The sequence below is a fragment of the Echinops telfairi genome, unplaced genomic scaffold (genome assembly GCF_000313985.2).
Source record: "Echinops telfairi isolate 266 unplaced genomic scaffold, ASM31398v2 ScPeMD7_7468;HRSCAF=8506_0, whole genome shotgun sequence".
Classification (NCBI taxonomy): Eukaryota; Metazoa; Chordata; class Mammalia; order Afrosoricida; family Tenrecidae; genus Echinops; species Echinops telfairi.
In genome coordinates, this window is record NW_022111369.1 from 24,918,186 (window position 1) to 24,943,147 (window position 24,962).

The 24,962-nt window shown below is 38.0% G+C and overlaps 1 protein-coding gene across 3 annotated transcripts in view; it reads right to left on the minus strand.

Annotated features, from left to right (window-relative positions):
* The window catches only part of GRID2 (glutamate ionotropic receptor delta type subunit 2), a 1,637,701-nt gene that overhangs the window by 746,152 nt on the left and 866,587 nt on the right, over positions 1-24,962 (minus strand). The window lies entirely within an intron of this gene.

A 24,962-nucleotide genomic window follows, 5' to 3' on the forward strand; every position in this document is an offset into this window, starting at 1 on the left:
CCAGGGGCTCAAGTGGAAAGTGGGTGTCGTAAGAATGATGAAGTCAACATATGTACTAAAGTGCTGGACACAGGTGACGTATGTACAGATTGTGATGAGTTGTATGAGCCCCTAATAAAATGATTATTTAAAAAAATATTCACTCTTTCAAATCTTAACTAAGATTGCAATTGTGAAGTAGTTCACCTTAAATAACAAGGACTTTCCAATATGACATATTTCTGAATAGAATCAAGGTGATGTTTACCATTTAATTTTGAATTAAAAAATTTACCCTTGAAAATGTAATTAGGCTTGTATTATTAAGCCAATGGCTATTAAATTTTATGTTTGAGTATAAAACAGAAATCATTTTTAAATTCTAAACATATCAAACAATAATGATATATGAAGACACTTGAGTTTGTTTTCATTTTACTACGAGCAAAAGAAAACTTCTAGAATTCCTCCTTCATAAAACATTTTTATTCTAAGGAAGAAATTATGACCAAAAAAAACCAAATAAAATAATGAAATCGTCAAGTGTTCTAAATCGTGAAACTTTAAAATTCAAAACAGGGCAGATACTAAAGCTATTTAATTTGTTTGAAATTCGAAGGTTGTAAATATTCTCATTCAGACAGTAACAAAAATTAACACCAGTAAGAGTGTTATCATTTTAAAAGTTCAGGAAAGAAAAACATTCTTAATGAGGAGGCGAGAACTTTGTTCCATTGTAGATTTCCTATCACACGAACCATTTTCAAATGCTCCTGTCTCGCAACAGCTATTAGTGGGTTTCGTGAGGTTTTCAGTGGCTAATCTCTCTGAAGTGGCCAGTCTGGTCTTCCTTTGGAGTCTGTTCTTCATCCAGAAGCTCTGCGGAAACCTATTCTCCCTGACGATAACGGAGGTAGTTGTGCAAACAGAGCACAAGAATGCTGCATAATTTAAAATTAAGAAAGGGATGCGTCTTGGTGGTGTCCTCTCACCATACTTAATCAATCTGTATGCTGAGGTGGATTATATGAAGAAGAACTTGGCATTGGGATTGGAAGAAGCCTTTTCAATCACCTCTAATTCACAGAGAGCACACACTTGCTTGTTGAAAGTGAGGAGGGCTTGAAGCACTTGCTGATGAAGATCAAGGATTGCAGCCTTCAGTATGGATTGTGTCTCATTGTAAATAGAACCAAACTCCTTACCACTGGACCAATAGGTAACATCAGACAAATGGAGAAAACAGTGAAATGTCAAGAATTTCATGCTTGGATTCACAATCAGTGCTCATGGAAGCAGTGGTCAAGAGATCAAAAAAGACGTATTACATGAAGTAATTATGCTGTAAAAGATCTCTTTAAATTCTTGAAAATCAAGGATGTTACCTTGAGAACCAAGGTGTGCCTCACCCAAGCCATGATATTTTCAATTGTCTCATATGCATGTGAAAGTTGGACATTGAATAAGGGAAGATCCATGAAAGAAAGATGCATGTTCTGATGAAGAATATCGAATACCTCTGACCGCCAGAAGAACAAACAAACCTGTCTTGGGAAAAGTCCAGTCATAATGTTCTTTAGAAGCAAAGGATGGTGAGACTTTGTCTCAAGTTCTTTGGACATGTTCCCAGGATAGACCAGTCCCTGGAAAAGGACATTCTGCCTTGGTAAAGTGGAGGGGAGTGAAAAAGAGGAAGGCCTTGAGTAAGATGGGTTGGCGTGAAACAATCGTGAGAATGGTATAGGATTGGGCGGTATTTCATTCTGTTGTACACAGGGCCACCATGAGTTGCAATTGACTCTAGGGCACCTAACAACAATACTGTTGGTCTCCTGACAGTAAGGTCTACAGTTCGAAAGCACCAGCCACTCTGTAGGGAAAGAACAAGGCTTTCTGCTCCCGTAAAGCGTTACTGTTGTAGAAACCCACAGGGGCCGTGAGACTGTCCTGTTTAGTTGTCATGAACAGGATCTCAGTCAATGGCAGCGTGTTTTGTTTGGAATAATGTGGCTAACCAGTATAAAGATTGGCAATAAATAATGATATTACAAATGCTGAAAATGTCGTTTAAAAATTTGAAAATAATGATAATGCAATGTTTCCTAGTTTTCACTTTTTATAAGCAGATTCAAAGGAAAAAATGGAACAGCGGCATAAAAAACTTAGTCTAAAATTATACATACATACACATATATGTGTCTCTATATCTCAGTGAGAATATGGGTAGTGAGTGAAGTTTTGAATAGCATACATATATGAACACATTTATACACTGAAAGCACAGTCGGTGCCTCCTTAGGCCCAAGAAGCAGTTTACATGGCAGCATGAATGGTGATAATGATCATTCGTTCATTTACACCTGCGTTAAAACTATATCTGAGGGAGAGTAGAAGAGCAAATTTGCATGAGAAAAAATGAAAATACGTTAGAGTCGCCTCTTCGACATTCAATGAACAATATGTCAATGAACATATGAATCTGCTTCAAGGAAAAGCATCATAGGAAGGTATTTACAACATGCAAAGTATCAGTCCTAAAATGAAGGATGACAGAACAAAACAATGAAAATGACAGCTTGTCTACATAGAGTGAGGAAAAGGAGCCAGGCGGAATGGAAACAGCTTCAGTTTTTCCTCTTACTTTCCACCTGCTCTTGAGTCAGCACTGACGCAGAGCGCCCCAGCGTAGGATGAACTAGACTGCACATCTTTAAGGGAGCAGGCAGGCCTGTCTTTCTCCCTTAGAATGGCTGGTGGGTTTGAACCTCTGACCTTGTGGTTAGCAGCCCAACATCTAAGCCACAGTACCACCAGGGCTCCTTTACTGTAGTTATTCTTTTATTTATTTTTTTACAAAGTACATGAGAGGTTTTAATAAAAATACATTTTATTAGTGAATCGTAACTATATTTTTCATTGATTTCTCTATGATTAAAAAAGAAAAAAGCATAAAGCCATGTTTTTAATCATGTGAAACTGAATCAAATAATTTTATGACTTTGTATTAAAAGATCGCTCAAAACTCACTGAAATTGTGATTAACTCTAATCCCATTGCAATTGGTTTCAAGTTCAGGAGGTTAAGAAACCCTGGTGGTGCCGTGTTTAAGTACTTCTTGTTGCTAACCAAAAGATTAGTGGTGCCATGAAAATGTGGCACTCAGATTCCCCCCCCCAATTTTAAATTTGAAAACTCTTTTGGACAGGTCTCCCCTACCTTAGAGGCTTACTTAGTGTGAGTCACTTAACGCATGAGCATAATAGTAACTGTTATCTAAACCATTTTAAACGTTAATTTTTACAAGTACGATATTTTATTTCTATACCTTAATTCTTAATGTGTGCCTCCTATTGTGAAGGTAATTCCAGCTTTCTCGGTTGTTGACCTTGTTATTTATCTGTAGATTCAAAATTGTTTGGAGTTTCAATTAAAATAATGATATTGTATAAAGAATATTTATTGTTTTCTTGCTGCTGTTTTATTATAATTTTCTTGGAACAATGACATTTCTCATGGTAAAGGAAAATCTTTTGGGAATCACTATTCCATTCTAGAAGATCCACTGAACTTAGAGCAACCAAATGCCAAAAATATTTCTTACACAGAGGGGACATTAACAAGGGGGTAAAACAATAGCATTTTGAAATTTCCTCTACAAATCTTTCTTCTAACTCAGTGGTTCTTAAGCTTCCTAATGCTGCAACCCTTTAATACAGTTCCTCATGTTGTGGTGACCCCCCAGCCATAAAATTATTTTCGTTCCTACTTCATAACTGTAATTTTGCTACTGTTATGAATCGGGCAACCCTTGTACAAGGGTCGTTTGACCCCCAAAGGGGTTGCGATCCACAGGTTGAGAACCACTGTTAGAATCTAACTCATCATGAAGACTGATCCAAAAATACATAAGTAGGCAAATAAAAATTCACTTCAGTTACAGGAGAGGCTAATTAAATGTAATTTTCTTTCAGACATGGTTTACTTACTCTAAGCACCTACAAAAATTTCATAACACAAACTAATCCCAATTTGCACATTCTCAAGAAAAATGTCAGATATTCAAGTTGGATGAACTCTGAATGAATGAAAGTGACATTATGTTTGACTGTATCTATAAACAAGTATCTGGAAGACTTTATATTCTTCGGGATAGCCTCAACTTGAGACACTTGAGAAATTCACAAATGGCTCCCTCTGATAAACTCCCACAGATAAACCTTATTAGAGTTTGAATTATCCATTTTATGATAGAAAGGATTTCATTTCCAAAATTAAAGTCAAAAGAATAAAGAACTTAGGAGTTCACTGAATGTTAAAATGTTAAAAATCTAGAAACCAAAATGACAGCCAGCAAATATACCATTAATAAAGATATTTCCCATCCTTCATTGTCCTCTGGTTGCTGAAGTGTATCTTCAAACATAAGCAGAGCCAAGAAAAATCATCCTTTACCATTTATTAGATATACAATGTACTGGGCTGATTTCATCACACTACTAGAACCTTATTTCTCTTTCTCAATTATGCATTTATTTTTAAAGATACTTCCCAACAGGAATGCTATGAATCTTTCATTCTCCTATGCAATAGATGACCTCTTCTTCAATGAACACCGGTGCTCAACTTTTACTAAGAAGTCTTCATTTGCTCATCCATAGTTTCTATGTCTTTCAAACCTCCTCCAACAAATAATGAATGCCACTCATATAGCCATATAAACACACAAAAAACAATTACCATTGCATTGATTCCAACTCAAAACAACCTATAAAAGGTCTCCAGGACTAGAAATCCTGCTTTTGATTACTGTGAAAACTGTCACAGTGGAACATCCGGAGCCTTGAACATCAGGTTTGACTTTACATTTCACCTCCATTACTTCTTTACTTGGTGAATTGAGCACGTTCTCCATTTTTGAGTGTAAAGTGCCCTCCTTCATAAATTAGGAATAATGGCAACATCCTTGATTGGATAAATGTATTCAATGATAGAGTGTATATCTCCTGCCCTGCTCAGTGCCTGGCACACAATTGCACCGCACGACTATGGGTGACCATTCAGAAATAACTAGACCTGCTCGCTGGGGGTTCTAGACTGTGCCTCTGACCCCGAGCAGACTGCTGCATCCTTCTCCAGAGAAACAGCTGGTGGGTCTGCAGCCCAACTCTCAGCCCCCTGTGACACCAGGCTCTTGAAACGGGATCAGATGAGACAAATACTAGTCTTTTTTTCCTTTTAATTTCTGTGTGGATTATAAAATCCTGGAGGACAGAGAATTGCTTTACACAGCCTGCTCAATAACTAGCAGTAATGAAGTACCTTATGGGCGTTTCCTAAGTACTTTTTGAGTGAATGAGTCAGCTGGGTGCTATGAAGAAGCCCTAACGGTCCTCTGTGGGTGTTCTCAGAAGCACTGGGTCTCTTTCAATGCATCAGAATCAATCCAACACAGTTGAAGCATATATTTATTGAACCTCAAGAGTATGATCTTGCAGTACTAAGGAAAACAAGTTTTTGACATTAAAAGAGACGAAATAGGTAAAATGACAATAAAGGCATGCATTTCACTTGATGCTTTGGTGCTTGAAATTATCTTTAATTCATAAACTTACCAGACATAAACTAAAGGGACAAAATATGTTCACAAAACTATCTTGTAAGTTTTGACACCCTTCCTTATTGACACTCCTTGAAATAAGCACCTTATCACTCAGTTTCTTTACTGGTAAGTGAAATCCCATGGAAAACAAGATTTAATAACCCAACTAAACTGCAGACATGTGTGCTTCTTTATACAGGGCACCCAATGTATTATATGCTTCTTGTTCAAGTCATAGATATAAGAAATTGTGAAATTCAAGATAGTTTCTTCAAACTAGGTGGCACAAATGGTTAAGCCTTGAAGCACTATGAGATATGTGTTGAGTAGAAAATTGACCCCAATCACAAATATAATTATAGGGAGGATATATTAACTCTTAAAAGAGGCCAAGACAACACAGACACACACGCATGATTTGATAAGGGAGGCCATTAACTAGAAGTCAAAATGGTGTCCAAGGATTCACAGTCAATTCCTGAGTTAAATAGGGCATGGAACAAATGAAGCCATCACAAATCCATGACTGGTGGCAGATCAATATATCAAATTAACATGTGTGATTACAGAATCGGGAACCAGTCCAGATTTGGAGCTTGCACATAGTTTAGAAAAATTTACAAGATTGATCTGGGGCTTTTTGATCAAAGAAATCACTGCTAGGCAGAGAGGGCATGGCTCAGGACATTTCCACCCCCTGAATGAAGAGCCCTGGTGGCATAGTGGTTAAGTTGGACCAACCCACAAGATGTGCAGTTGGAAACCACCAGCCGCTTTTCAGAGAAAGAGGGGCTTTCTAAGAGCTCCAGTCTCAGAAACTCACAGGGGGCAATTCAACCCTGTTCTATAGAGTCATTACGAGGCAACATCAACTTGATGGTAGTGAGTTTGATTTCGGCTTGGTACTGTTGCCAAGGACACACCCAGAAAAGCCCCTAAGAGATTGCCCCTTCCTGCATTGGCTGCAGAGAGGTGGAGGTAATCTATTCTTCATGGCTCTCTGCCCACGGGCAAACGTATGTGCATCTTGGTTAATTAGCAGAAGGAACTCAGTGGAGGTTTAATTTACCTGAGGACTCTTCAAGTAGCTTTTGGGTGATCACTCTCATTCATGGCCTTCTTCAAACAAGATGATCAGAATTTAAGTTCTAATACAAGTTGCTAACTACAAGGTTGGCAGTTCAAACCCATCAGCTGTACCAAGAATGAGAAGCTGTTTCCTTGGCAAAGATGTACACTCTCAGAAACACCATAGTGAGCTTGGTTTGGTTTCGATATTTGAGCAAACACATTTTCAAGACATTCAGAAAAGAGTAAACTTGAAAAATTTGCACTTAGGTATACTTTTAAAACTGATTTGACTTCAAGCAACATTAGAGCCAAATCACTATTACTTTCTAGAGAGATAAAGACAACATTCAATTTAATACTAATTTAGAAATTGCTCATATGACTATTTTAATTTGACATCTTCTAAATTGATTAGCTGTACATTTGAATTGATAATGTACTCTATGATATAGCTAATAGAATATAGTGTGCCTAAGTAAGAATTTTTTCTCATGTAAAAATCACACCTTTAGAGTTTTAATTAGATTTTTTAAGCTCATGAGTCTATGGCACAAAAACTCAGCATCCCTAAATATTTTAGGGAGAAAAGAAACATTAAAATGAGTCACACAGAAAACTCAATTACAAATAATTTTACAGACTATTTAAGAGGAACCTAATACAAAAGTAAATTAGAAACAAGTTTTCCAGTTCACACATGCATTGACTTATACCAAACAAAACTTGTTGAAATGTCTCTCTGAGATCTGCGAATGGATGTAGACATTTTCTCTCTCTCAGTAATACCAGTACACGTGTTTTTCATAAAAGAAAATCTACAAGAAAAACAGTGGTATCTGAGCAAGGTCTATGTTGGGTCCATTAAATTTCAGACAGAGAAGCTATGACATCTATTTTTGGGGGGATCCTGAAGGTGTCATCTCGATAGATTTTCTAGAAGGACACAGGACACATGTGGAACTTAGTAGGAAAACGTTTTAAGAAAATTGAAAAAGGCCAGGAACATTAGACTGAGGAATTTCTATTTTTCTATCTTTACAATGCCACTCCATTGCATCTGCTCATGCTAGCAGAGTAGCGAGAACTGCCCAGGATCATTTCCTTGGGGATCTTACCTCTTCCATGCTACAGGCCTGCTCTTGCTCCTCAGACTTCTTTCTGTGCCCAGGATTCAAAGAACTTTCAAAAGTAACATACATCTGAGGACCTCCATGATGGCCCACCTGCCATTTTGATGTGACGTTAATCAAACAGCAAAGAACTCTTCAGGAATTGGCTAGAGCTTTAGGAACATTGACCTCAGAAATGTATAGAACTAGCAGGAGAATAGGCCCCAAAATAATTGCTTCATATTTGGATATTTTTATTTAATAAATAGTTCTATGGTTTTGCAGCAATATTTTCTTTATTTGACCTTTAAAAGCCTTCATGGGGTAGTTTCAAAAATTCATATTGTTTAAAGGCTGAATTTTAGACATCATGTGTATGATATGTAATAGTAGAAGTGTAATGCTGACTTTCAACTTGTGTAGGAATTGATAAGTTTCCAGCGGCATTCGAATTATAAGATGACAGATGAACTATGAAGGGTTTTTTTGTATGAAGTTTCCTATATATTTGTGGCAAATTCTCTAAATCCTTTTCTAAAACTTAATTCTCAAAAGTCTTACACTTAGTTTTCAGATACTGAACCGAATCACACTCACTGCCAGCGAGTCAATGTTGACTCATACCAACCACTCGTGGGTTTCGGAGACTGTAAATGATTACAGTAGTCGAAGCCCAGTATGTTTCCTGAGGAGTTGCTGATGGTTCCCAACTACTGGCCACATGGATCACAGCCCAACGTGTAACCACTACCCCGACAGGGATCCTTTCAGATTTTGAAAGTAATTGTGTTATTAAGAGGTATGTGGGACATTTTGTGAAGATGAACCTTACACTTTTAAAAATAGATTTAAAAATCAATTTGTTATTTCTCCAGATATTTATTGAGTATGTTATATAGAAACTATATTTTACGATTCTTCGTTAGATGTCATTGAATTGGCACCTATTTATAGTGGTGCTATGCACAACAGAACAGAAAAAACACAGCCCAGGCCTGCACCAGTCTCACAATTGTTTTATGTTTGAGCCCATTGCTGCAGCCATTGCGTCAGTTCATCTTCCTTCTTCCCAGTGTGTCGTAGTCTGGAAGCTTGGTTGAAATCTGATGATAATAGGTGGTCCTGTTGATATTGGAAATACTAGGGATGCAGCTTCTAGCACCACAGCCCCTATTATAGAACCAACTGAGAGATGAGTGGTGGGACACTATTGTAGGCACTGTATATCATCTATCTATCTATCTATCTATCTATCTATCTATCTATCTATCTATCTATCTATCTATTTATCTATCTATCATCTATCTGTCTATCATCTAGCTAGCTATATCTAAATTTTTTTTGGTGTTAAGATTATTGCAAAATTCAGTGTCTTGTGGCTGTAAGACTGAGAGTACTATTTCATTGCTGTTTGTGTGCTTGAGGGTCATTCTGTTTCCAGAGATTGATGATCTACTTCGGCTGTGGCTCAGTTCTTTCAACTTCCAAATCAGCAATGGCAAATTGAGTGTTTCTCCTAAATTAAATCTCCCTTTTTTCTTTTCCATCTGATCTCTCTGAATCAGTGAGAAGTTTAATTTTATTTTAATTTGCTTTAAGGTCTCTTCTGATTGGATTCAATTAAATTCAATTAGATTGCCTAATTGGTGCAAATGTTAAGTGCTAGGGTACTAGCTAAAATTTGTGCATTTCAGATCTATCTGGACATGGAATGGAAGGAAAGACTGGCAATCTCTTTCTGAATTGTCAAAACCATGGGCAACCCTATGTGCAGTTCTACTCTGACAAACAGGAGGTCTCAATAAGCCAGAATGACTCGATGCCATCGAGAAACCACACTACTCAAACCAAACTCACGACCATCTGACTTACAGTGACCCAGTAAGATCGGGTGGAACTCCCCATAGATGTCAGACTGTACTGTTCCCAGAAGCAGAAAGCCTGGTCTTTCTCCTGTGGAATGGGGTGATCGTTTTGAACTGCTTATGTTGTGTGTAAGAGCCCCAAACATAACTACTACACCACTCGGGTTCCTCGATTATTGATAAGTTTCTGTTTTATGATTAAATTTCACCAATTTTGAAATGCAAGTGAATCTCCCCATCTCAAAGTCTCTTGCTTTAGTCACATTTGCAAAGTCTCTTTTGTCATATAAAGTGACATATTTACAAATTCATGGGATTAGGAAATGGGCATTTTAAGAGAGGGCATAACTCTGTTTAGGATTACTACTTGTCCTCACATTGATCCCAATTCATAGGGAATACAGTGACTGAGATGTCAAAAATAGACCATCAGGGTTTTCTTCTACATTGTCTCTGGGCAGTCTCAAACCACCAAACTTTTAGGTAGTTTCCAAGGAATCGTGGATGAGGCAGTAATAAAGCACAGCAGCCTCCAGGATCACAAAATTAGGAAAAAATGAGAATACTTTTGGATGAGGATTGTTGTCCTTGGTGTTAGGTGTCCTCAAATTGGTTGTCATACCTACTGAGGCTGGTTTGGTGGACAAATGGATGAATGCAGTTCTCTTGGGGAAGGTGATCACTGAGCAGAGAATGAAATGAGGTGAGGAAATGAGCCGCACAGGTGCGAACTGAACGCACAGCCATGGAGGCCATGCTGACTCACAGCAACCCCCTGTTGGTTTCCAAGACAGTGTTTCTCCTAAGGAGCCAACGCAGGGGACAGCAGCCTGTCTATAACCACGACACCACCAGGGCTCCATGGCCTAGACCAGAGAAGGTGCATATAGAAGAAATGGCTAGTGAAGATACCCTGGGGCAACGATGGCCTTGGATCCATAGAGGCAATCAGTCACTTGAAAAGGTGTGTGAGTGACACAATTTTATGTCAACTTGATAAATAATGATGAAGGGATGGAGTCTAGCCTGTCAGTCAGGTCACAACCTGGTGATCCCTCCTTGTGGGAGACCTTCTCATGAGGCTTCTGGGCCTCCCTCTCTTCTTCCCTGGGGCAGACACACTCACGCTCTGCTTCACATTCCTGTTGACAAGCCACGTGGTGCCATGCTGCTGGCAGCCAGAGCCCTGGAGATGCATCCACTGCCACTGGACCCACAGGATTTTTCCCCTACCAGCTTGTGATCTTCCTGTATTTGGCATCATTGCATGTGCTAGGTGAGTCTGAAGAAGAAATCATGGGCTAATATTTGACTGATGGACTAATATTGAATGCATGGACTTGATCTGGACTGGGATGGGAGGTTTTGTTGATGCTTAATTACTTCTTGATATAAAGTTCTCTCTTACATATATATGAATGTCTCTGGATTTATTTTTCTAGTCAACCTGGACTAGCACAAATGATAACTCTAGATTTTTTATTTTTATTGTTAAAATACACGACTCCTGAGATGTCCCTGAATTTCCTTAGGGAATGCATTGAGTGTTCAAAGGCAGACTTAAGCTAGTGGTACTACACACTATTTTCTTAAATTCCCAACCATGTTATTTCTGCCTCAGTAATTTAATAAAGACAACACATGCCTAAATGAATATTATAGCCATAGACATACCAAAATCCAAAACCCAAACCCCCTGCCATCTAGTTCATTTCATTTCATGGTGGCCTCTATAAAATAGAGGAGAACTAGTCCCTCAGGTTTCTGAGACTGGAGAAAACCAAACACATCGCCATCGAGTCAATTCTGACTCATAGCGGTCCTATAGGACAGAGTAGAACCACTGGTGTGCATTTCTGTGACTGTGATTTTTTGGAGAGTAGAAAGCATTGTCTTCATCCTCTGGAGAGGCTAGTGGTTTAGAATTGCTAATGAGAAAATGTAATACTAGATTTAAGTCTACCGTCACTTCAATTAGTATGCTTTCCAAGCGTTTCTGTGAATTTGATATCAAATTCATTATGGAGGAAAAGAAAAAAAAGTGTTACAAACCAAATTATTTATATACTTTGGATTCTTCTTCACCTTCTGCCTCACTAGAATGCCCAGCTCAGAGCTAGCTCATTCAAAGCCACGTTAACAAAGGCCCTTGTAACAGGGACTACATTTTACTACATCTATTATTTTTTCTTGTTCTATTTTATGAAGCATCTCCCACATACATCTAAGGTAGGAAACTATTGATACAGCTCAAATAAAAAAGCAATCTTGCCTTCCATAAATCCATAGTCCTAAAGTCAATGGCTAATCACAGAAACTGTGTATCCGCCAACTCACTGTTATCGATTCCTACTCGTTGCTAGGCTCTAGGTCAACGCAGAATTGATCCTTAGGGTTTTTCCGACTGTACATATTTCCTGGATTATAAAAATTCATCTTTGTCCTGCAGAGAAGGTGGTTGACTTGAACTACTCACCTTGCGGCTAGCAGCACAATGCGTAACTCACAGCACAACCGGGGCTCCTGAGAGTCTACATGTTGTTTTTGGTGCTAGGGGCTCAAGTCAGTTCCAAATCACAGCAACGCTGTGCACAGCAGAATGACACTCTGCCTGGTCGTGGGCATCCTCACAATTATTTGAGACCACGGTTGCAGACACTGGGTCAATCCACCTTGTCAAGGGTCCTCCTTTTGTGCACTGCCCTTCATTTTACCAAGCATCATGTCTTTTTTCAGGGACATCAGTCTTCCTTACAGGACACAGTCTTCCCTCCTAGATTCCCAAGAGAATTCTGAATGTACTTCTTCCAAGAAGGATGTGTTTGTTCTTCTGGAAGTCAAGGGGACTGTCAATATTCTTCTCCAATGCCAAAATTCAAATATTCAAAATTCAGTTAATGACCTCCTTTATTCTCCAACTTTCACATTCATATGAAGCTATTGAAAATACCATGACTTGAGCCAAGTGAATCTTATTCTCAAATTTAGATCCTTGTTTTTCAAAATTTTAGAGAGGTCTTCGCCATTTATTTTGCCCAGTGGAAAATGGTTGATTTTTGATGACCTCTTCCATGAGCATTGATTTTTAGATCCAAGGGAACTAAATCCTGTCAACTTTTTGTCAATTTCTTCCTTTGTTTATCATGATGTGTCTGTTGGTCAGTTGTGAGAATTTTGGTTTTCTCTACATTGAGCTCCAATTAATATTCTCATATTGTTTGCTTAGTTTGTAGATTGAATAAGTATTACAAAAGGGTACAACTCTGACATATACCTTTTATGATTTTAAAGTATGAAGTATTCTCTTGTCATTTTCGAAAGACTGCCTCTTTTCCATAAACAGGTTCGACATGAGCACTGTTAATTGTTCTGGTGTTCTCATTCTTCTCAACGTTGTCACAATGCAGACAGTGAAATATCTTTCCATAGTAAATAAAATGGAAGTAAACATCTTTGCGGTACTCTATGCTTTCGGTCAAGGTCCACCTGACGTCAGCGATGAAAGCCCTTGTTCCAAGTCCTCTTCTGAATCTGTCAGCTCCCCTGTCAGTGTACTGCTGAAACCATCGTTGGATGATCTTCAGCAAATTTGTTCTTGCATATGATGTTAATGATATTGCTCACTAGGGTCTGCATTATGCTGAATCGCATTTCTTTGGAATGTTTGCAGATATGGAATTCTTCCAGTCATTTGGTCAGTTGTCTGTCTCCCGGATTTGAAGGCGTAGATGAGGGAATGTTGCCGGTTGTTCTTCAACTTGTTGAAACATTGCTCTTTGTATTCTGTCAATTCCCGGAATATTGTGTTTGCTAATGCCCTCAGAGCAGCTTGGACTTTGTTTTGCAGTATCCTTGGTTATTGATCATATGCTACCCCCTTGAAATTAGTGTATGTTGACTAGTACTTTTGATATTTCTCCCCTTTCAATATTTTTCCAGAAATGTCTTTCGATAATTTGCTCATATAATATTTTAGGACTGCATTTGAGGGTTTTTTTTTCCAGTTCTTTCAGTTTGGGAGAGCTGAGCATGTTTTTCTTTTCTTGTTTGACTATAGACTTTCCACATTTCATTATAATATTTTATTTCATATTTTTGAGCTACCCTTTAAAATCTGTTCAACTTTTTCATTTCCTCATTCCTTCCATCTGCCTTAGCTACTTTACCACCAAGAGTGACTTTCAGAGTCTATTGTGACATCCACTTCGATCTTTTCTTTCTTCCCTGTCTTTCTAATGACTTTTGCCTTCTTCATGCTTTATGTTCGTGATGTAATCCCACCGGTTATCAGGTATTTTCCCATTCATGGTCATTGACCTAATTTATTCTTTTTTGTTTGTTTCAAATTTATTATTAAAATGTTTTATTAATCCAGCTGAGATGCACTCCAAGTTGTATTCTGACTTTCTTGGACTTATTTTCATTTTCTCCAACTTCATCCTGATCCTACATAGGAACATAGAACCACTTGATGGTCTGTTTCAAAATTGGCCCTGGCCTTATTTTGGCTGCTGATATACAGCTTTCCCTTAGTCTTTTCACATGGATGTCGCCATGTTGATTCTTATATATTCCATCTGATGAAGGCTATATATATGTTCTCTTTTATGTTGTTGAAAAGTTCTTGGTCTTTTGCAATGAAGAAGTCATTGGTTTTATACAATTCGTTCATGTGACTTACGGCTTTTTCTGTGACCAAAAAGATTTCTTCCAATCTCAGTTCCTTCCTGTTTGTTCCCAACTTTATATTTCGATCACCAATAATTATCAGTGCTTCTTGGATGACCATGTAACTCTCTTTAAATAGCAAGTAGATAATCTCTTGGTTTGAATGAGTTCCATGAACTCTCAAAGCTATCTATAGCAATAGACGTTCACATATCAAAAATAATAAAGTCCTAGGAAGGTAGAGTTTGCTAGTTAAGAACTAGAATAACAAATGTTTAAGTTTCCGAAAATTATACACACACATATCACAATAGAAGTAAAATACATTTGCAACATGAAAAAAATGAAATGAAAACCATGTAAGTATCAGGGCTAGAAGTGGCCATCAGTATTAAATGCACTTTAGTTAGGGAAACTGAGGACTTGAACAGCTCACTGGATAGAGTAACATTCTACTGGATGGAATGGAGCACGGAGTTCAGGAGTAGATTAAGGAGTACAGCTAAATTATAGTTGGTTGAAAAATAATGATTAGTGAGTTGGGGGACAGATACTTCAGCATCATGGATTGCAAATAGGGTTGCTAACTGCAAGGGCAGAAGTTTGAAACTATCCTCTGCTCCATGGGTGGGGAGCGGGAGCCTGGAGATTTCTACTCTCCTACAGAATTGCAGTCTCAGAAACCCAGAGGGACTTCTACCCTAGCTTATAACACCACTATGTGTTGTAATTGAGTTCATGACAGTGAAGTTTGTTTTTGGTTTGTTTGTTGTTGTTTTTTTTTGAGAGAGAGACATGTAGGACAGACAGAATAGAATGGCCCCAGAGGTGTTCCAAGGCCATATATCTTTACAGACTCCGACGGTCACATCTTTCTTATTTGTTGCTGCTCATGGGTTTGAAAGATTGTTTTGATTTTTACATGGGTTTCTTCTCTGAGTGCTGTAACCATTGCATCAGGGTACCTGCAGCTTTGGAAGCCACCGCACTAAGGAAGATCACTTGCTCATTGTTTAAGAAGAGGAGAGCTGGAGAGTATTTAAGGCGTAGGCTGAGAGTAAACCCAGAAGACCCATGAGTCAGGGTGATATTTGCAGTGTGAGAGTCCATCTAGCTATCATTTTGGCAGAAAACCTCATAGCGGTTAACTAGAAAATGACTTCAACTAATGGACAAGGGAGAATACTTAAGAAGAATCATTTTCAGTTTGAAATCTAAGTCAGAGGAGTATATGGAATTAATTGATAATGAAAAGATTTCATTAGAAAATTTCAGAAACAAAATTTGGAGGTTATTTTATATTATAACCTATATTTCAATTAAATGATTTTTTATCAATATTTTTTAAATGTTGGCATGGCAGTGATTTATAGAAATAATAATCAGCTGCTAACACAATTAGTAAATTGTTGCCCCTTAGAAGACTGTTTTTATTATGAAGCATTGAAGACAATTTAAATTGATAAACTTGAAAAGAAAAATAATTTTAATGCCTAGTTTTAATTTGACAAATTCTATATAACTTTTGGTGAGTGATAAAATATGCTTTTGATTTAAAAATTCCTTAAATATTTTAATATGCTGAATCTTGAGTGTTCAATGACAGCATTTCTATTCATATTTAATTTAGAGTCGTCTCTCTGAAATACTGGGAAAAACTTTAATGGGGCAAAATGTTGAACATTTTGCTTTAGGACTGGGTTTAAAATCTTGATTTCACTCTATGACTTCCGGCAAATAATTAAACACCTCTATGCCTCAGTGTCTTCATCTATAAAATGAAGTTAATGTTTCTAGGAGATGGTAAAGAGGATCAAAGGATTAATCTAATTCATGAAGTAGGGTATAATTAGATCGCAGGTGATGAGTAAGCAGTAAGTATGAACAACCTGAGGGATAGAGATGACACCATCCTGCTGACTGAGCTCGAGGAGTAATTGAAGTACTTGCCGATGAAGATAAAAAAGTGTAGCCTCAGGATGGATTACAACTCAATGTAAGGAAGACCAAAATCCTCACCACTGCACTATTAGGCAACATCATGATCAGTGGAGAACAGGCTGAAGTTGTCAAGGATTTAGTCATACCTGGATTCACAATCAATACTCTTGGAAGTAGCAGGCAAGAGATCAAAAGACATGTTACATCAGGCAAATTTGCTGCACAAGATCTCTTTAGAATATTGAAGAGCAGGGATTTCACTATGAGGACTAGCGTGTGCTTGACCTGAGCCATGGTATTCTCTATTGCTTCACATTTTTGTAAAAGTTGAACACTGAATAAGGACGACCACAGAGGAATTGATGCATTTCAATTCTGGTGCGGGAGAAGAATATTGGAAGCACCATGAACTGGTAAAGGGACAAAGCAATCCTCACTGGAAGAAGTAAGGACAGTGTACTCCTTAGAGGCAAGGATGCCAAGACTTTGTCTTACATACTCTGGACACCATTGTCAGGAGAGACCAGTCCCTGAAGAAGGTCATCATGTAAAGTGGAGGGGCAGCTAAAAAGAGGTAGGTCCTCGACAAGATGGATTGGCACAGTGGCTGCAACAATAGGCTCAGGCATAGAAACAATTGTGAAGATTGTACAGGATCGTGCAGTGCAGTGTTTCTTCCTTTTGTGCATGGGGTCTCTGTGGGTCTGAGCTGACTGGATGGCACCTAACAACAAGAACAACAACAAGTATTTTTATGGCTGTTGTTTAGTTGCTTCACACACAAAACATGAATATGTCCACTTTGGAGATCAAGCATAAATGTAAAGATAAAAGTAAAACAGGCTATCAGGGTTAGGTTGACCTGGACTTTTGCCAAGAAATCCATAAGTAAAGGACCAAACACAGAATATTTAAAATAGGTATTATTTCCCCCAAAGTACCTAAAACAATGGCTACTGAAAAATACAATTCTTGGATAAAGCTATTACCATTTCAATATTTGTGATTTGGTTAAATGTATTGTGGTTATACAATGAGCCCTGGAGGTGTGGTGGTTAAATCTCTCGGCTGATCATCAAAACAAGAAAGTGGCAGCCTGCTTCCAGGAAGACGGATAGCCTTGGCTGGACTCCATCCTACAGGAGTATGAAGGTTTTTTTTTTTAAATGATTACATCCCATAATGTACTAGAAACTTTGCTAGAAGACTATACCTAATGGTAGAAAGAAAAACATTCTTCCATATGCTACTACAAGAAATATTTGTTTAAGTAGATTTTTAATTTCATCTTTTATTCTTCAAATTTTATTTTATGAGACTTCTTTTGCTGGTTGAGTCAGAATCAATCAGAATTCCTCAGAGAGCTCTAGGGATGTAATTCTTTTTATTTACATTCTAGGACATTGTTTGCATTGAGGCTTAGTACATAAAAGGAGGGAGCAAAATGAGATTGGCAAGGGGAAATCTCTTATCACCATCAACTCCTAATTATCTAATTTGTAGCTTATTTGGAAAATATTTCTCTCAAGTTAATTGACAGTGTTTAGATTATTCTTTTTCATTAAGGTTGTGGTTATCAATTCTCCTTACTTCCAGCACTGATTCTACTTAAATACCCATTTGCTTATTAATTGCTGGTTATTAAATAATTAATTAAAGCTTATTTCTATGCAAGTCATTATTATAGCGGCTTTCATACTTAGTGTACAGGTATCTAGAGAAGATATTCTAAAACCAAAACCAGAATTTTCAAAATCTCGGGACTCTCTGATAAAAAGTTCCCATCCTAGTACACATCCAGAGTGTCCATTGAAACAGTTGTTTGTCTTTCTATAGTAGTTTTCATGGAAAGTGGGCAAAATTAGGCTTGTTTCCCACCTCCTACAGATTAAGAAGTGACAGATGATTAAAGTTTGAAGGAAATATTTATTATTAATGGTATTTTTCTGAGTACATAAAAAGCCACTCCAGAACCAATGGTAACTGATGACTAGCATCCACTATTTCAAATATCTAGACTTATACGTGAGGCCCCAATGATGCAATGATTAGGTACCCACTTGCTCACCCAAAAGTGAGTGGTTTGAACTCACCAGCTCTGCTCCAGGAGGAGAAACCGAGTGATTGGATCTTGTAAAGATTGTAGCCTCAGGACAGCTCTACTCTGTCATAGAATAATGCCACCACGAATCACATCACCACTTGTCTGTCAGTTTGTTGTCCCGTGGTGAGTTTTGTGTGTTGATGTGATGCTGAAAGCTATATCACTGGTATTTCAAATGCCAGCGGGACCACCCAATGCAAATATGTTTCAGCAGAGCTTCCAGAATATGAATGAACTACAGAGAAGGAATGGGCTATCCAATTCTGAAGAATTAGCCACAAAAAATCTCATGGACAGAATCGAAGCATTGTCAGGTGAGACAAGTCTCAGGAAAAGGATATCATACTTGGGTAAAGGAGAGAGACAGCAAAAAGAGACAAGGAAGACTTATGACAAGATGCATGGCCCAGTGGCTGCATCAATGGGCTCCAACGTACGAAAGACTGGGGAGAAGGCGTAGGAACCCTCGGTGTTTTGTTCTGTGGTACACAGGGTGGCTTTGTGTAGGAATTGATAAGACTGCACCTGACAACAACAACGAGTCTGAATCTCCTCAATGGCACACAACAATAGACTCAAACGCCGACTGGTCATGGGGTTTAGTACCACGCAAAGCATAGGACCACGCGATGTTTTGATCTGTTATGTGTAAGGTTGTCATGAGTCTGAGTCAGTGGTTCTCAACCTTCCTCATGCCACGACCCTTTAATGCAGTTCCTCAGGCTGTGGTGACCCCCAACCACAACATTATTTTCATTGTTACTTCATAACTGTAATTTTGCCACTGTCATGAATCATAATTTAAATATCTGATATTCAGGATGTATTTTCGTTATTACAAATTGAATATAATGAAACATAAGTAAAGAATAGCAATTAATCACCAAACAATATGTAATTATATATTGTGAAATATTATTGTGTTTTCTGATTGTCTTAGATGACCCCTGTGAAAGGGTTGTTTGATACCCAAGGGGATTGTGACCCACTGGTTGAGAACCGCTGGTACTCTGTCAACTTGATGGGAACTCAGAACAACAAAATTCTATTGTCTTTGAAAATAGGCTTTAGTGTCTAAGTCATACTCAATTAATAGGGCCTTTTTAGTCATAATTCCTTAGATAGTCTAATATAATTCTGGACTTCATACACTGGTGTCAATAGTCCATTTTGGAAGGCATTGTCCATGACACTGATGAACAGGATCTTTAAGAGCCTACCGGAATAGAGGTTGTGAACTGAGCTACAGCATTTGTTCCTTTGAGAGCATCTTTGACTTTACCTTAAAAGAGATTATGGCTGAAGACCTCGTCCTTTCAAGGGTATATGTTGTTATCTGTAAGGTCAGCAATTCAAACCACCAATTGCTCTAAAAGAGAAAGACTAGCCTTTCTATTCCCGTAGAGAATTACAGCGTGAGAAACGCATAGACGTGGTTCTACTTTACCCTATAGGTTCAATGTGGATCAGACATGACTTAATGGGTGTGAACTTGTTTGGTTAATCCACGTCAGCTCACCTAAGAAAACAGATGCCAATTTTGTGACTGAGCTTTGGTAGAAGTGCTGTAACGTTTGGATGTTTGGGGCTTTGGGATCTGTCCCGTGCATGTGGCTTGCTTCATCTTATCTTCAGATCTTGGACTGAGCAGCACCCCACCATGGGGGACAGTTCCTCAGCATTACAGGAGTTTGTGGGGGACAAGGCAAAATCCAGGGAATTCCAGGGAGGAGTCACAGGGGAAAGAAATGGAACAGAATAGCATCTTGTAAAAGCTGAGTATTTGGGACATCTTTAATCTCCAACTCTTTGGAATTAGTCTAGTGTTTTTCCGCTAAAAGAAATTATTACCACAGTGTGAACTTTAATGTACAAACACTGAACACTAAAGATTAAAAAGTGGTTTGCCTTGTAGCCTAAATGTCATGACCATAATTTTTGCACCGGGTACATGTTTCTGGAAAAAAAAATATCCAGAGCTTTAAAAATATAATTCAATTTATTTTAAAAAATTAGTAAATTCCCCAAAAGGTGTTCCATATCATTAGCCATTAGAAAAATGAAAATTAGCACCACACTGAAATATGACAAAGTATCAGTTAGAACAGGTAAACGGAAACAATAATCCTCAATGATGGAGAAAACACAGAAAAACTGGGTTACTCGTATACTGATTCAGGGACGTGAAATGGTGCACCCACTCTAGAAAATAATATGCCTAACCCCTATACTCTTGGGCCCTTTGTTACAGAGTAGTAGCTTATATCACAAATGTAAAATGTAAATAACCTCTTTGCTTATAACAGCCCAAGCTTAGAAGCAACCCAGAGACCTTTAATCATTTAATAAAGAAAATGATATCAATATCATGAATAGTATTGATAACTAAAAGTTTACAGAGATTCAATTTATATAATATTTTTGAAATGACCATATCATGTAAATGTAGACTAGAACCCGGAGTTAGGGCAGAAATGGAAGGAAGTATGGATTTGTGTTCAATAAAGAAGAGGTTATTACTGGAGGAAATTGGATAAGAAGTAAAATAGATCACTTTGTATTATTTCTTACAGCGGTATATTACTGTACAATGATAGCAAACTAAAAATTGTATTGGCAAACAAATTCTAAAAGTAAAAGAAATCGAAGAGACCAATTTTATATTGATTTAGGTAAGATAAAAGGTTGACAGTGACTTGTGTGTAGGACATGAACATTTTATATGGTACCAACAATGCTAAACTTCTCAACGTTTGAAAGATTCAGAAAGCATAAGGTCCTGACTGCTTCTTTGATTAGCATTTCTCTCTCTCTCTCTCTCTCTCTCTCTCTCTCTCTCTTATTTGCCTAGAGTCAGGGAAGGGAAACTGTATATGAGAAAAATGAACCAAGATATAAATTAACCTTCAACTGCTAAGAAAGAGGATAAAAATCTAGAAGATTTTCACCTTTTATCTCACAATATGCTATAATAACAATTTTTAGTTCAGAACAGGTTGTTGTTGGTAGTGTTAAGTACAATCAAATGGTTTCCAATTTATAAGGGCCTCAGGGACACTACTCGATCCGGTGTCATCCTTACAAGTGTTGTTATGTTTGGATGTGAGGCAAGAGCACAGCATGATGTCTGCGGTGTGGCATGCTCGGATGCTCAAACCTGAAAAGCGGGTACCGTACAGAGGGCCAGCCAACAGCAGAGGACATGCCCAAAGCCAGCCTGTGCTGGGAGGTCCACCATCAGCAGCACGTAAAGTTCTGCTTTACATTTTGTCAGATCTTTCAGACTAGCTAAGGGACCTTTGGGTTTCTTTTCCCAAAGTCTCCCCTTCGAATAAACTTACGCTTTCTGTTCAAACCTTTCCTCTGACTCTGGTCTGATGGTTGTCCCTCACAGAAAATCCTTCTTATGAGCAGAACACGCACAGGTGACAGTATCCTTCCAGACTGCTGACCCCAGATTGGGATCCTCTATTGGCTTCACTAGGAAGCCCCCTTTATTCTGAGTATGGCCTGTGAGTGCTGTGTGGTTACAGCAATGAAGTATCAGACCCACTATAGATGCACATGACAGAGAGAAGCCGTGAGTGTCAGAATAGGTAACAGACGATGGAGGGTAGAGCCATGTCTGACTCTTGCCTCATAACCATAGGGAAACCAGAAGCGGTCAGATATGTCCACACCCCGGCCACTTAGTACACCACAAGTGCTACAAGCTATAAGATGAGTGATGATTTTAAGACACAGAAGGAATATTTTCTCCCAATTTAATATAAATTTACAAGCAACTTTTAAATCTAACCTTGAAATAGAGTAAAGGAAACTGACTGAATTAAATTCACATGTAGTTACTTAAAGAAAGAAAATCAATCTTTCTAAATTATCTATCTATACAAATTCAGTTAGTCCCCATTGACAAGGTTTGGTTCTGATGATTTAGAAAATCAGTTCTGATGTAGGTCTACTACTTCCATTTTATTTATTTTTTTTTGTTTCAATTATTATTGCTTTTCAAGGGTAGTGTATTTATAAATCGTAAGGTTGAGCATAGGCTGAGAAAGAGCATGAGCAAATGACACACTGCAGTCTTGTATGTAGTCTCTGTCTGGAAGGCAGTGCAACTTCCCTATGAAAATCTTTGGTACGTTATCTCCAATGATATTTAAAAATGAAACACACAAATTTTAAAAATACATTTTCAGGAGAGGAAATGCCTTTAGTGATGTTTTCTAATTAGTGATGTTTTCCTGAGAGAAAGACATTTGGGAGAGCAATAGTCAATCATTAAAGTAAAATACATATATATATACAGAGAGAGAGATAAATGTCGACATGCACATATATGTATTTTTAAAAATATAGTTAAAATTTTCAATCTAAATTTCTGTTGATTTTATTTTCTCTAAGCTTTAACAGTTTGAATTCATTCTATGAGACTGTTTTTACTCTTGGTACAATACAAGCTTATTTTATCTTAACTTAGATTTGTTCAAGTGACATAATGTCCTTGATATATCAAAGCTATAAATCTTTATTTTAAAGTTGTTTTGGGATTCACCTATTTACAAAATGCATGAGTTCATATCCCCCATAGGGTTTTGATTAGATATGTTTTCCTATGGTAGCCCTCCTAATTCTCCTGAGACTAATGTTAAATGTCCTCAATCTAACAGCAGCACCCTAAAATTATTAGTGACCCCAGAGAATCGGCAATTAGGCAGTGGTTTTGAATACTACAAATGTAATAATATGGTAGCTGCAATTTAAACTTTAGAAAAATTTGAATGTAAAGCCTTTTATTTTGTTTTTAAACTTCTAAAGTATAGACTAGAACATTTGACTCGAGGTCATGAAAAGACTTGTCTCAATTTTGCCTGAATTTGTATAACAGTGTTATTCAACATGTGGACAATGCATATGACCTTAAATAGCTTGCTAGGAGGTAAGTCAGTAGGATATCATTAAATAAAAATCTAGTAATTTTCCAATTAATCACTCTGTTTAAGAGCTGTCTTGAAATGAGGTGACCACGAATCTCTGTACTAACACACCGAAGCCAGGTGAGCCAAAGACTAGGTACCACAGAAAGGGTGCTGGGCTTGATTGGACACTCTTAAATCCAGTTCCCTTTCTGCAGTTACTCAGTTATGTGACTCTAGGCAAGCCAACTACCATTTTTATCTTGCAAATAGGTAGGGTCTATAAACCTCTATAAACGATAGTAATCTCAGTTTCTAACATCCCCTTCTTTTAAAACCTGCTCTTCATATTAAATTCCATAGCATATGCCTTTAAAAAAAGCTCCCAAACTCACTGGCACTAGGCCAATCCCAACTCGTAGTGACCATATCAGACAGAGTAGAACTGCCTATGGGTTTCTGCGATTTTAAATCTTTCTGGGAAGAGCAAGCTTATCTTCTCCTCCTGTGCAGCTGGTGACTGTGAACTGCTGGTCCTGCATTCAGCAGCCTGACTCATAATCCATCTAGTTGCCAAGGACTCCTCAAATAGGCAGTAGTTGACTGTATTCAAAGACATGGTTGATAAATTAATATTTACTTATCAGACACACAAACTGACAAAAGTACATGTCTTCCTGGCACTTACATCTAGTTAGATATGAAGAGAAACACAAAGTAAATAAACAAATAGTAAAAATGAGTAAAATGTCAGATGATGGTAAGTGAATGGAAAAAATGTCAACTCTGGAGCAAAATAAATAATATTGGGAGAAGGCTTCCAATTTTAAACATGGCTGATAGGAATGGCCACAATCAGAATATGACATTTTAAAAGGACCCGAAGAAGTGAGACATCACAAGGTAAAACAAAACCCTCACCCCTGGGCGGATAGGTAACATCCGGATGAATGGAGAAAAGATGGCAATCTCAGATTGCATCTCGGTTGGCTTTACAGTCAATGTTCAAGGAAGCAGAGTGAGAAGACCAAAAGGACCCATCACACTGGGTGACCCTGCTACACAAGGCCTCTTCAGTCACCGGGAAGGCAGGAGAAAGGTGGACACTGACTAAGGAACCCCAAAAAAGAATCGATGTGTCTGGATCATGGTGTTGAGCATGAACGTTCAAAGTACCATGGCCACCAAAAGAATACAAAATCTGTCTTAGAAGAAGCTCAGCCAGAATGCTCCTGAGGAGTGACGTTGGAGAATCTTCTTTGGACATGTTATTGTGTTTCTGGAAAAGGGCATCATGTCTGTAAAATTGAAGAAGTGGAATGAGAAGAATTGGCCCAGTGACTGCAACAATGGGCTCAGTCACCAGAACAATGGTGAGGGGCCAGGGTGTTAGGAGCAGGGGATGCTTCACTCTGTTGTATATGGGGCCACAATGAGTCAGAACTGACTCAGGGCCTCGTAATCATAACCACCAAAATGATAATGTGCCAACTCACCCACTGGAGGGTTATAGCTAAGAAATCTCTATGGTCAGGTCTACTTTGTCACATGGGATTCCCATGAGTGGACAGTCAACCTGATAACCAAGGGAGTAAGGCAGGCAATCATAGGGATATTTGATCAAAGGAGTGACATAATCTACTTTATATATTTTTAAAATCAAGCGAAAACCAACCAAATTGTTCTGCCTTCTACTCTGATGATAGACTA